We start from the raw sequence: 12,578 nt of genomic DNA, 5'->3' as shown, positions 1-12,578 counted from the left end.
CCGAAGTATTTTTTCCAATACAACTGAAGAAGGTGCGAGACAGAGATTATAATATACATAGCAATAATATCTCAACAAAGAACTAATCCCCAATTCCAAAGAACATGTATACACATGCTTAGTTCAAAAGAATTTCGCAAAGAAATCTATCAAATTGACCGCAGGGTGCATCATGTTGACCTGTACTGTCCAAAGCCAAGCAGTCCTGTTTCGTGGTCGCCCCGTTTGGCTGACCTGGTGACCAGTCAATAAAGGGCATTGGCCGGCTGGTCCCTTCCTCCCAGTAGACCCACTCTCCTGTAGCAGGGATCCGGTCTCCTCGGATGTAGGCTGTAATGGTGGAAACCTGGATTGACATTTTCCGGTTATGATTTAAAATAGTCAGTGCATTTTTGGTCTCTCTGTTCTGATACACATCACCTCATATACATGTAGATATCACGATCATAGATGGTTTGAGAAAAGCAAGCCTTATTTCATTTTAACGTATCGATGCAAAATTTTAAAGTCGCTTTTAGACATACTTTGCAACAACATCAACGACCAGACAAACCCCCCCCACACACACACACACCGAAAAACCCAAACCATCCCCCCACTTCTCCCCCCAAAAACAAACAACAACAACAACAAACAAACAAACAAAAACCAAACAAGGTGCAACTTAAATAACAAACAAACAAAATACATGACCCTCCACGGTAATTAGATGAATTTAAACTTGAGAAATATAGTATCGATGTGTAATTTGCACATCAATATGACAGCTGGCAACCTTCTGCGGATACACTTTTTGTCGGAATTGTGGCTGTGTGGGTAGCCCTACGGTTAAAGTGTTCGCTTGTCACGTGGAAGAAGGTTCGAATGTAGTTTTGCTATGCCCTGATATTGCTTGTGTATTGCTAAAAGTAGTATCAAAACATATTCTTCCACTCTTAATATCTTTGATATATGCTTTTTAAAAAAAGAAACTATACATAAGTAAAAATTTAATTTTAGGACGGGAATAGCTGTAATATTGCTGAAACCGCTGTATTACATTTCATCATCCACAAGAAGATAGAGGTAGGATATACCAGTGTGAAAACGGTGCGCCTTAAGTGATGTTTGCACTAATCTACATACGATCGCGACTTGTATATCTTATTACCCACATGTTATTTAACGATATACAATAGGAAACGCACGCCTGACACTACTGAAACATGGTAGATAAATGTGATAACATCCAATTACAGAAAAAGACCAAAGCTTCACACTCAATATACCATGCATGCGATAATTGATGTGATTAAAGAACCGGAAATGCCATATTTACTGTATTGTTCTCTTGGAATTAGTTTCATGAAGAAGTCTTGCTTTTCCTGATTGTCAATCGTCAGCAGACCAGAAGCTCCTATCTGGAAACACGCATCCTTGCCTGATGGGTTGTTTGAGTAGAGGCGTTTGTAACAGACGTTGAGGGATGGTTCATAGCTGTAATCGCTTCCAAGCGGACAAACTCGATACACTTAACAAGAAAAAGACCTATATAGCTAAATACTTATGTAATCGTCCATAGCAATATATACACTGTAAAGTCATTTGTTTTAATACAGATCTGGTTTGTTTCCTAACCAAACTGTAATGTTACGCTCATTTTGTCCTTTGTGGACAGGTATTTACTTATGATGACTCTTTCTCCATCTCAATATTGCTGCAGTGTAAACTTTTATCTTACGTGTGGTTCTGCTATAAAATAGAAAGCGTTCATGTTCGTATTCCTGTAAAGGAGACAGACAAACAGACAGACAGGCCTATAGTACATACAATGTAACAATTAAACAATGTTGACCAAAAGGGCTTGCATGTTTTGTACAAAAGTAACCTTTACAAGAAGGCTTACTTGTTTATAATAGTTATTATAGTATTACTTGAAATAGACACACAGCTTATGACGATAAAGGGTTGTTTCTCATGATTTGTAAATGACACAAAAAAACGTCCAATGAACAACAACATATCAAAATGTTCACTTGACATAGCCTGAATGAAATTATCTTGTGTATTGATTTTAATACATGTAGTAGGAAGCATAATTTCATGTTACACTGCTTCATACCGCTTACGTATCAACAGTACATGGAATTCGTCTTCAACAAAGGACATATCATCATGGGTACAATAATAAAACCTCCGACCATCCTATTTCTTCCTATGTCTCAGCCAATCTAAAGTTATAACATCTAAACTGTGACAAGAAGTTTGCACTATATAATGCTATCTTGAGTAAGACAGTCTTTGCTTTAAAAATGATATGAAGACATTTACATGTCCAATATCTTTGGAAAGCCATGTAACACCAAATCCATACTGACATAAAATATTTCATGTTGCCGAAGTAGTCCTTGCAACATCATCCAGACATTTTACCATTGACGAGGCAATCTATAGGTATGTAACTACAGCCGTCTGCACACGTACGTGACACACTTTGGCATGTACTTATATTGCAATGGGACCCTTCCGCACTCTCAAGTGCCTTCAGAAACCTTTTATAAAAATGTGTTCGAAAATTTTCAATTAAGTTACAATTGGCTGTGCCCCAAATCTCAGACCCATAATAGAGTAGAGGTACACTAGGTTTTAAACATATCTGTACATGAGATGGCTCCAAATTTCTGTTGATAGATATATATATTCACATACACTGGGCAAAAAAAGAAACGCAACAGGGTAACATCAAGGAATGTTTATGTTTAATTCAAAATCAATTTACTCAATACATATTGAATGCACAAATATAGCATTTCACAGGAATATAAGCAAATGTATCATGAGTCATGCAGAGGAATTTCAGAGGAGGAGTTTCTTGGACGTTTGAATCTGTTACAACATCATCTCAAAGTCAGTATCTCGTATGTGTCCCACCAGCAGCAATCACATCTCTGCATCTCCTGGTCATAGACTGTATCAGTGTCCTTATTTGAAGCTGTGTAAGCTCCATTCCTTATCCAGTGCTTGGCGTAACTGTTGAAGTGTCTGAAGTTGAGGTCGCCGTAGTCGTACACGTCTATCGAGCTGGTCCCATATATGTTCGATAGGGTTGAGATCGGGTGATTTTGAGGGCCATGGGAGCACGTTTACGCTGTTGTTGGCAAGGAAATTCATTGTAGCATGTGCGACGTTTGGTCGTGCTTTGTCCTGTTGGAACATATCACGTCGGACGTCGATTGAAGAAAGAAGATTGCGTTGAAGAACTTCGTCACGGTAACGAAGTGCAGTTAAATTTCCCTGTATGTTCACGAGATTTGTCCTCCCATCAGCGGATATGGCTCCCCACACCATGACACCTCCTCCCCCGAATCTGTCACTCTCAAGAACGCAGGGACGACTGTAACGTTTATTCCGCCCCCGGTAAACACGTATCCTTCCATCATGACGAAACATGAGAGAACCATGAAATGTGACTCGTCACTGAACCAAATCCTCCTCCATTGTACGCAGGTCCATGGTCGAACGTTTCGACTCCATCGCAGTCGTGCACGACGACGGTGGTGTCGTAGAATAGGTCCTGTAAAGGGCCTCATCGGTCTGATACCGATTCCTGACGGTCTGTGCGTCGCTCTACGGAGTCCAGGAATGGTGTGAGCTGTGTACGCTGCAGTGACAGTTCGATTCCGCAGACCCGTGAAGGTCCGGGTTAGAATGAGCCTTCAGTAACCCATGCTTGTCGTAAGAGGCGACTAACGGGGTCGGGTGGTCAGGCTCGCTGACTTGGTTGACACATGTCATCGGTTCCCAATTGCGCAGATCGATGCTCATGCTGTTGATCACTGGATTGTCTGGTCCAGATTCGATTATTTACAGACCGCCCCATATAGCTGGAATATTGCTGAGTGTGGCGTAAAACTAAACTCACTCATTCACTCACTCGATTCCACAGATGGAATATCTTGATGAAGAGGTCCTGAGCAGGAGTTGTCACCCTTGGTCTGCCACTTCTTGGTCGGTCTCTTGTCGAATTAAAGCGTCTGTAACGCTGCCAAAGTCTTGAAAACGTACTTTTAATGGACATTCAGGAGTCGGGCTAATGATGACTGTGTTTCTCCGGCCTCTAAACGTCCAATGGCTCTGTTCCGAGCATCTTCATTCAATCTTGGCATGTTGTTGTTGGCGTATTCCGAATAAATGTGTATATTTCAAAAGCACGGGACTGCCAGTTGTTATAGCCACACATATCAACCACAAGCAGCCACACTTTCACGTGCACCATGCTTTCAGATTTTTCTCCACACATATCATGACATTATTTTTTCCAGTTCCAGTATTTTGGCGAAAAATACGCAACTGTTGTGTTTTTGTGTTAGAAGTCATCGTAGAGACAATAGGTAAACTTATCCATAACATTAATATCGATTTCACAAAAACAGTGTATAAAAGTTTTTGTTTTAAAGATCACACTTGGTCTTGCGTTTTTTGGGGTCCAGTGTACATGCCATCTGAGCCGTAAAACAACACTGTTCCTCTTGTAGTGTCATTAATTCATACTGACGAAAATGTCCACCTTTACAGAATACCATTATTTTTGTTGTACTCAAGTATATATTCATACTAGTACTTACATAAACGTGTTCATGCATATGAATCTATTTTGTAAAAAAGCAGCGTATCAGATACAAGTGAAACATCATCTGCAAAGAAAGCAACTGTAACTCTCGGAAATTCAATTAAAATAGATATACGTTTCCCACCATTATTATCAAACATTGGTTTAGGTTTATGAAAATGAAAATATTTACGGACTGATTATGCATCCCTGACTGGTACCAGTGTCACACATAAATTACTTTGTCAGGTTAAAATTACCTCTAATACCAATGTCAATTAAACTCTGGAACAAAAAGACATTTAACACTATCAAATGCTCTTTTAAAATCAACGAATATAAAAACCTTAAATAAAACAAATATTTCTGTTTTATCATGTGTAGGCAGAATAGCTGGTCTTTAGTAGAATACTTTTAAATAAGTTCTTGAAGTCGTTCTGAACCCTCTATAAATTTCAAAGTTATTTCCCAAAGTTCTATTTTGTCTCAAAGCTGCCATGTTTCTCAGTTTAAGGCCGCCAGTCATATGTTCACATGTATGTTCCATACATACCTGATCCAAGGTTGGCATGATTGTCGAGATACATAGTCCTTATCATGGGTATATCATTCACTGCTTGCACATTTGTGATCATCAAGTTTCCTTGTACAGGCAAGTGGAAAATGACAAGAGTAATCCCTTTCAAAATATTTATAATCTGTGAAATATTGGAATAAGCCATCAGAGGTAAGCATATGTGTACATAGTACTGTTAACTCACAAGGTCCTGGAACTGATCCATCATTTCCGCTGCAACCGGTTGCCCTATTAAAGTTGTATGCCAAAACCCCCACGCCACCAGAGGCTCCAGGATCTGCCTGAATGTCTCCTTGGTATATACAACAGACCAAATATAATGTGCTGAATACCATAGCATCACATGTTGACTGCCGCATACATTCATTAGCGCAGTCTAGTACACTGTCGACTTTCAGTACCATCGTGAAATCAGTAGGGAAGGTGCTGATCGGTACAAGATCAAACGTCATCTGAACAGTTACCATGTTGAGTCGAAGTTTGAGTTCTGCAAAACGTTGAATCCGAACTGAGATTAATCTTTATGGTCCGGGACGTTATGAACACTCTGCAATGTAACATGTATCCATTGCCAGAACACAGCAATATGAACATTGATTTCATCTTCATGTTTTCAAGAGCATCTCTTCTAATATTGGTGTAATGCCATCTCGTGTATAATACCACTTGTACACCAAGAACAACAATCTTTAAAATATCTATTTTAAAAATGTGTTTTTACAGTACCCACATCAAAGTTTGATGTATACTGAGATAAACAAATATAGGAACACAGGAAAATTCAAGTGTTCCTTCAATACTTTCCAGTTTTTATCACCAGCTGTGGGAGGAAATCTGCCACACTGAACACTGCCATGAAGTGGTGTTCCCTTATTTGTTTCCCTCAGTATATAATAATTGATTACTATCCAGAACATTGCTTCGTGGATTGGTTGGAAGTCATTACAGTTGACATAGGTCGGTGTGATAAATAATGAGGTTTGGAAGAAATAGTACCAGGTAATACGATAATCTTGGTATTTCTGACTTCCAGATTGTAATGCTATGATTGTTGTCATGGTAACCGTTTTGGGTGTCACATCACAATAGTATACTATCAAAAAATGAAACGCATTGGCGTTTTGTATTTTAACAAAATTTATTAATTACCTATCTTGTTCAAACAATCGTCAAAATATGTAACAAAAGTGTTGTTGAGATGATTATACACAATTGCACAAGGCAAAACATCGACTTTACCTGAAAATGTTGATTTTTATGAGCTTTCTTACAAGGATTAAGAAAGCATCTCTACAACGCAACAAAAATCACCCTCCGACGTCACCATCGCGCTCAACGTCTCCGTAATAAAAAATGATCCACTTGGTTGTATAGACATTTCCTTCTTCTAAACTGATGTAAACATTCACGTACTAAAGTCTGTTGGTAGACGAGTTATATATGTTTGAAAATACAGCATTTTCGAAACAGATTTCTGGCCTATGTGTTTCTTTTTTGTTAAAGTATAAAACACATGACAGATCCAAAAGTCACCAAATGCATTTTTATTGATTTAGTGATATCTAAAGCACATCTTCGCTTGAGCAAAGATACAATATACTTCAAAAGGGACATGTATAAATATATGTGCATAATAGTTTATCATGGATGCGAACGTGGTGTATATTACCCGTGGAGTCGAGCACCGGACCACACAGTATTACTTTCACGACACATCTGATGTCATATGTCAATCAGCAGCGCAGCAACTCGTGTGTTGATGTCAGTAATCGCCTCTAATAATTAACGTCAAAGTCTATGATGAATAGTATGATATACTATTTAAGCAGTACGAGAATCGTATGATTTTTAAGCACTACCAGAATTGCATGACATATAAGCACTACCAGAATCGTATGACTGAGCACATGTATATGACACACATACATATACGAATATATAAACTTACAGCATCAATGACTGAGCACATTACAATTCTACAATGTTATTGCAATAAACTACTACAAAGAAATTATCAAAATTATTATATATTAATATGTGAAGCCACGATTGTTCCTTAACGTCTTTTGAGTTGTACACCTTCCCTGTAATTTGCCAAAAGATGAATACATGAATATACTACTCCAATGCAGAATATCGCCATTATAATTACAGCTGAGGAAGGATTCGAATACAAGAGCTGTGGGATTTTACAATGGTAGCCACATAATACATCGTACCGCTGACTGATGCTCTTGCTATCGACCTCTATTTTAGTGGGCAAAACGTGCGTGAAGTCAGGTAATATTTATGAAGTAATAAGTAACATAGCTGACAGTCGCGAGACAACACTCAACGTGGTCAGAATAAAGAATTGGGACGACGACTACACACCAGCGTTTCTTGCAGTAGGTCAGTTTTTTCCATTTATAACATATATTATATTTGGGATTACACTTTCTTAGTAAAGTACAGATTCTAGTACTTTTGGGGTTGAGTCCCAGCACACAAAGTCAGACGCCTAGACCGCTCAGCCACCGCAGCTTCCACAAAAATGGAAGTCGGGCAACTGGTAGTCTAGACTGCGGACTTGTGTACCCCTATGATAAATGTTAATTGGCACGGCTCCAACGGCCGAAAGCTATGAAATACACAATGCCATTTTAGGAAGTGGTCAAATGTAACATATGTTATATTTGGGATTACACTTTCTTAGTGCCTGACGCTGAGGGTGTGGGTTCGAATCCCGGATGGGACTCAACCCAAAAAGTACTAGAATCTGTACTTTACTAAGAAAGTGTAATCCCAAATATGACATATGTTACATTTGACCACTTTCTAAAATGGCATTGTGTATTTCACAGTTTTTTACATTACTTGTGATACATGACTGATATTTTAAATAGTCTATGATATCATACTGATACAATTGGTTTTCAATTAGTCATTGATATTAACTGTTCCTCTAGGCGAATAGCTGGAAGAGTGCTGGCGAGGCGTAAAACAATATTCATTCGTTCTTGCAGTACATGTTGAGTCGCTGAATTCTTCAGACGAGGTTTCATAAGCCCCAAACAACCGTTCAACAGGTCAACGCGTGTACTGTCTAATACAAGAAGTCGATACATGTATAAAATGTGTGTAATGTTATGACATGTTATCTGACTGTAGGCTGACGCACGGAAGGACGATTTCTATTGTGTCTGTTTTCATTTCATGCCTTTATAGTCCCTAGTTGCCAAGGTACTATCACAATGACAACAACAGCAGTTGCCCTTACGTTTCATATCTATTGGAACACAATCAGCCATGCTGTTTATACATGGATTTCAAAGAGCATCAACCGTCTCTTCCTTACAAAAACGTGTTTGTTAAGGTTACAGCATTCAGGGTCTTTGGAAATGTTTCAAAGAATTTCATGGTAGATAGGAATAATTGACGCATCAGTGACAAAAACGTTGCACGATGTCATGGTGTAATTTCACCCACATCTTCTCATGGCATTAATAATGAAAACTTCGCTTGTTTTGGTTTTTGACGGGTGGCAACAGGAGAGCTGACATCATCGTCAGTTGACTGAAGGACAGACACCTATGGTATATAGTGGGAATCGTTCTTTGTCATAATGCTAATGAAAGGGTTTTGTCGCTTTTATTTACGCAATGCTTGTCGCCAAAATACACAACAAAATTATACACTTGACAACCACATTGTTGGTAATAATTGTAATTAAACTTCTTATGCCAAACAGCCGGGACAGACATGTAAGTTTGGCGACCGACGTGAAAAACATGGTCATTCAGCGTGGAAAAACCCGGAAACACGACAATCATGTGCAGCGAGTCTTGTCATCATCTAAGCGATCCATCGTACATTACGATGCAAGAACACAGACAGTACTGAATAGATTTAAAACATTGAAATTGCAAGTTTAACATAAAATCTAGCCTGTCGCGACTCACAAATGAGCATGGTGAGCGGGCGACGGGTCGGCTTCATGATTGGCTCTCTGTTGTAGCAGCTGCATGAGAACTGGGCCGTAGTTGTCACACAGTACACAGTCTCACGATCCGCGGCCATCAGATGGGCACCGTTGCAGATCGCATGAACAAACCAGGTTACGTCATCTTCGCAAAAGATTTCCCGACCATCGGGTATCGAATAGAGTATCATATACAGGACCTATCTTGACGCAATTTCATCGTGCTCAGCGTTTACGATTGGTCCATAGGCATCCAAGATTCAACCAGAGACAATGGAACAGGATTGTCTTCAGAGACAAGTCACGCTTCACGTTGCGCTTTGCCCACAGTAGGGTATGGGTGTGGCACAGGATAGGTGTGTTATTTCTAAAATAAAGAAGTCAGCTGGACAAGGGTATTCATGATATCGTACGGGAAACTTTTCCTGACCGACTCTGTACGCAAGTCACACTTTCCCTAACGTCTATACAAGCAGTTAGGTTGATTCATTCGAATTTCGCAGATACGATAAAAGTCTACATCACACGTTGCATCGTGTTCTCCCTCAAAGTTCAAACACAAACAATATTGAAATCTATCGAGGCCATTGGGCTGACCTTCCTTCCAGCCGATATATGGTATATCTACCGCAATTCCGTCTTCGTCGTACACCCATCGTCCATCTACGTAACGTCCACTTATGTATGCTGAAACACACGGAAAGGAATATCAGAAAACACATGAACACCTTTGTCGGATCATTTACTCGTTTAAACTCAGAATTCGTTTGGTGTGGGTTAAATTGTAGTGATGATTTTCCATTGTAGTCAATCCATTATAGTGAGTGAGTATGGTTTTACGCCGCTTTTGGCAATATTCCAGCAATATCACGGCGGGGACACCAGAAATGAGCTTCAGATATTGTACAAATGTGGGGAATCGAACCCGGGTCTTCAGCGTGTCGAGCGGAGTATTTCAGCTATTTCATTACGCGTGATCAAACCTCCGTATCATTCTTAGTTGGTAATTAACAAACTATATGAATGTGTAAATGTTATTTGTGAAAGTGCTTATACACAGGATGTTTATAACATGTCATCAACAGACACCCAAACGTGCAGCCATCTTGGCATGTGTAGGCGGTATTCAGACATAACCTTCAAACTTATCTAAGCTTTACGTTTCAAACATGTTTTCTCCTTTATATATCTTGCTCTTCAAAAACGTGAGTACCAGACTGTTACTATAGCAACCGGCGCTCACGAATACGTTATACAAGCATTAAGGGAAGTTACTAAATATGACACATTCCTTGTCAACATGATGCTGAATGCAATCAATAATATTAACTTTATACATTTCTGACGCCATCTTACTCTAAAGGAACGTCCTATGTTAAATTTGTGTGCAATCTACACCTGTTGTTGCGAACACCTGGTGTCATTACTGAATTTCAGCGATGTATTCTCACATTTTAACCACCGTTTTGCAGTCTATGCCCTGTAAAATTTCAGCTGATTTTCAATAATATTCCATAGCTCTGAATTTTGAATTATATTCACACTGAAGATGGGATAGGGACGTTATGTCTGCTTCGGTTTCACGTAAACATGACAATTGTTTTGTTTAGTCTCGTCGTATACAATTTGCTGACCACATTCGGCCATAAGCGGGCTATAATTTATTAAATGGGTCTCAAAGCACACGAATATTGTGATATGAGGCGCACCATATTTGTTACAAGGCATGATGGACATAAAGAAGTCTCTCTTGTCTTTTGTGTCAATCTTCAGAAGGCCGGAAGGAACATCCCTTGTGCAAGCATCCTTGGCAACCTGTTGGTGTGCGTACACGGTGTGGAGCTTGTAACAGACGTTTATCTCGGAGTTGTATTCATATCCGTCACTCCCAGTCGGACAGACAGGACACTTCAGCTCTAGACCAAGACAAGGAAGATAAAAGGGCTTTACGACACATGATATGTGAGTGTGCTTAATATACAATCAAACACGGTTATGTCGAACTTTGATATGTCGAACAATGGTTGTATCTGATCTCGAATAATTTACTTAGGTCCCATTTACTTCGATACAACGGTGCTTGACTATACATGGCATTGTAGATTAGTTGGTCTAGGGTTTAAGTTTTGTAGTATAACATATACATCACGAAAATAGTCCATTTAATTTCCACATTCAATGTTGAAGTATAATCCATTTGCTTCTGGACTAAAATCAAGTTATTTCAAAAGGCGATCTATAGAGTTTCAGAGCAAATGAATTTGTGTCGTACTTGACATAAGCCATTGGTCTGTCAGGACACACTTACCTTTTCGCGAAATCTTAAGCATAGTCACTATTTCATAGTGATTCATACAAATATATACTACATGTAAATTACCGGGCAAAAGAAAGTTATCACTTTTAAAGTAATTGTATCAAAAACAAATACGCAAGTACAGGTTTGGATCCAAGCAGAAAACAGTCGCCAAAACGCAACATGGTTCCCGATAACAACGCAGCTGTACGAATCTTGCATTTTTCAAAACTTGAATAACGTGAATAACGTAATTGTGGGACATTGGTCAAAATGCATGTGCATAAACACCACGAATATGCCAAGACTTACGCAAGCTCAACGAGACAGGGCGATCGGCATTGCATTGCCGATGTGGGCTTCACAACGTCAGCTGGTAGCAACGTTCAACTGCAGCTAGGCCACCATCAACAAATTGATAAACAGCTACCAGTCAACAGGCCAGACCCAAGACCGCCCAAGATCGGGAGTACCAAGGGTGACGACACCGGCCGACGACCGCTACATCCATCAAATCCACCTCCAGAACAGATTCGTGACGACTTAGTCAGCGGCGGCGACAACACTAGGACACGCCTTCAGCAGACGAACAGTCTTTCGTTGACTTAGTGTGGCTGGTATACGAGCCATACTCGTGGAATGGCCTTGACCCGTCTACACCGTCAACGCAGACTGCAATGGGTACAAACTGTACGTCAGAGAGAGAGTGCCCTTTACTAAAGTCGAGTCAGTATGTTCAGAAACGATGGCGCCAAACTGGCGCAAAACTACGTTCAAGAACTTGTTTGAGTGGTATTTAGGAGTTGGTGTGATGAACAACGAGGAGAGTTCTATGGATATACAACGGAGACTCCAACCGGCCATGAACAGAGACCAAGGATATTACATCCCCACTGCCTACAACCAACTCATCACCAAGCAACCTTAATCCAAATAATCCCCCCATAGCTTATGTGTTTGTGTAACAATTGCCTTCTTGTGTGAACATCCTCCAACCTTGTACATCAACCTCATTAATTGTGCAAACATCAATCACTTACTGTTCAACTTTACTATGTATATATATATATACCTTGCCTCTAGTTTTGTACATCATTTGCTTGATAAGGGTGTTAGTAGCTACACCGAAACGTCGCTCATATTGTATTAAAGAAGT

General features: G+C 39.7%; 1 long non-coding RNA gene across 1 annotated transcript; it reads left to right on the top strand.

Moving 5' to 3' along the window:
- Positions 1–1,095: 1,095 nt before the first annotated feature.
- LOC124257528 lies at positions 1,096–12,290 on the top strand. The gene is made up of 3 exons (XR_006893294.1): positions 1,096–1,105; positions 10,969–10,971; positions 12,201–12,290. It is a non-coding gene; the product is annotated as an uncharacterized LOC124257528 (long non-coding RNA).
- The last annotated feature ends 288 nt before the right edge of the window (positions 12,291–12,578 follow it).

Source organism: Haliotis rubra, unplaced genomic scaffold (genome assembly GCF_003918875.1).
Source record: "Haliotis rubra isolate DU_JTF1 unplaced genomic scaffold, ASM391887v1 Scf664, whole genome shotgun sequence".
Classification (NCBI taxonomy): Eukaryota; Metazoa; Mollusca; class Gastropoda; order Lepetellida; family Haliotidae; genus Haliotis; species Haliotis rubra.
The sequence above is the reverse complement of the archived record's forward strand: the minus strand, read 5'-3'. Positions and strand labels throughout refer to the sequence as shown.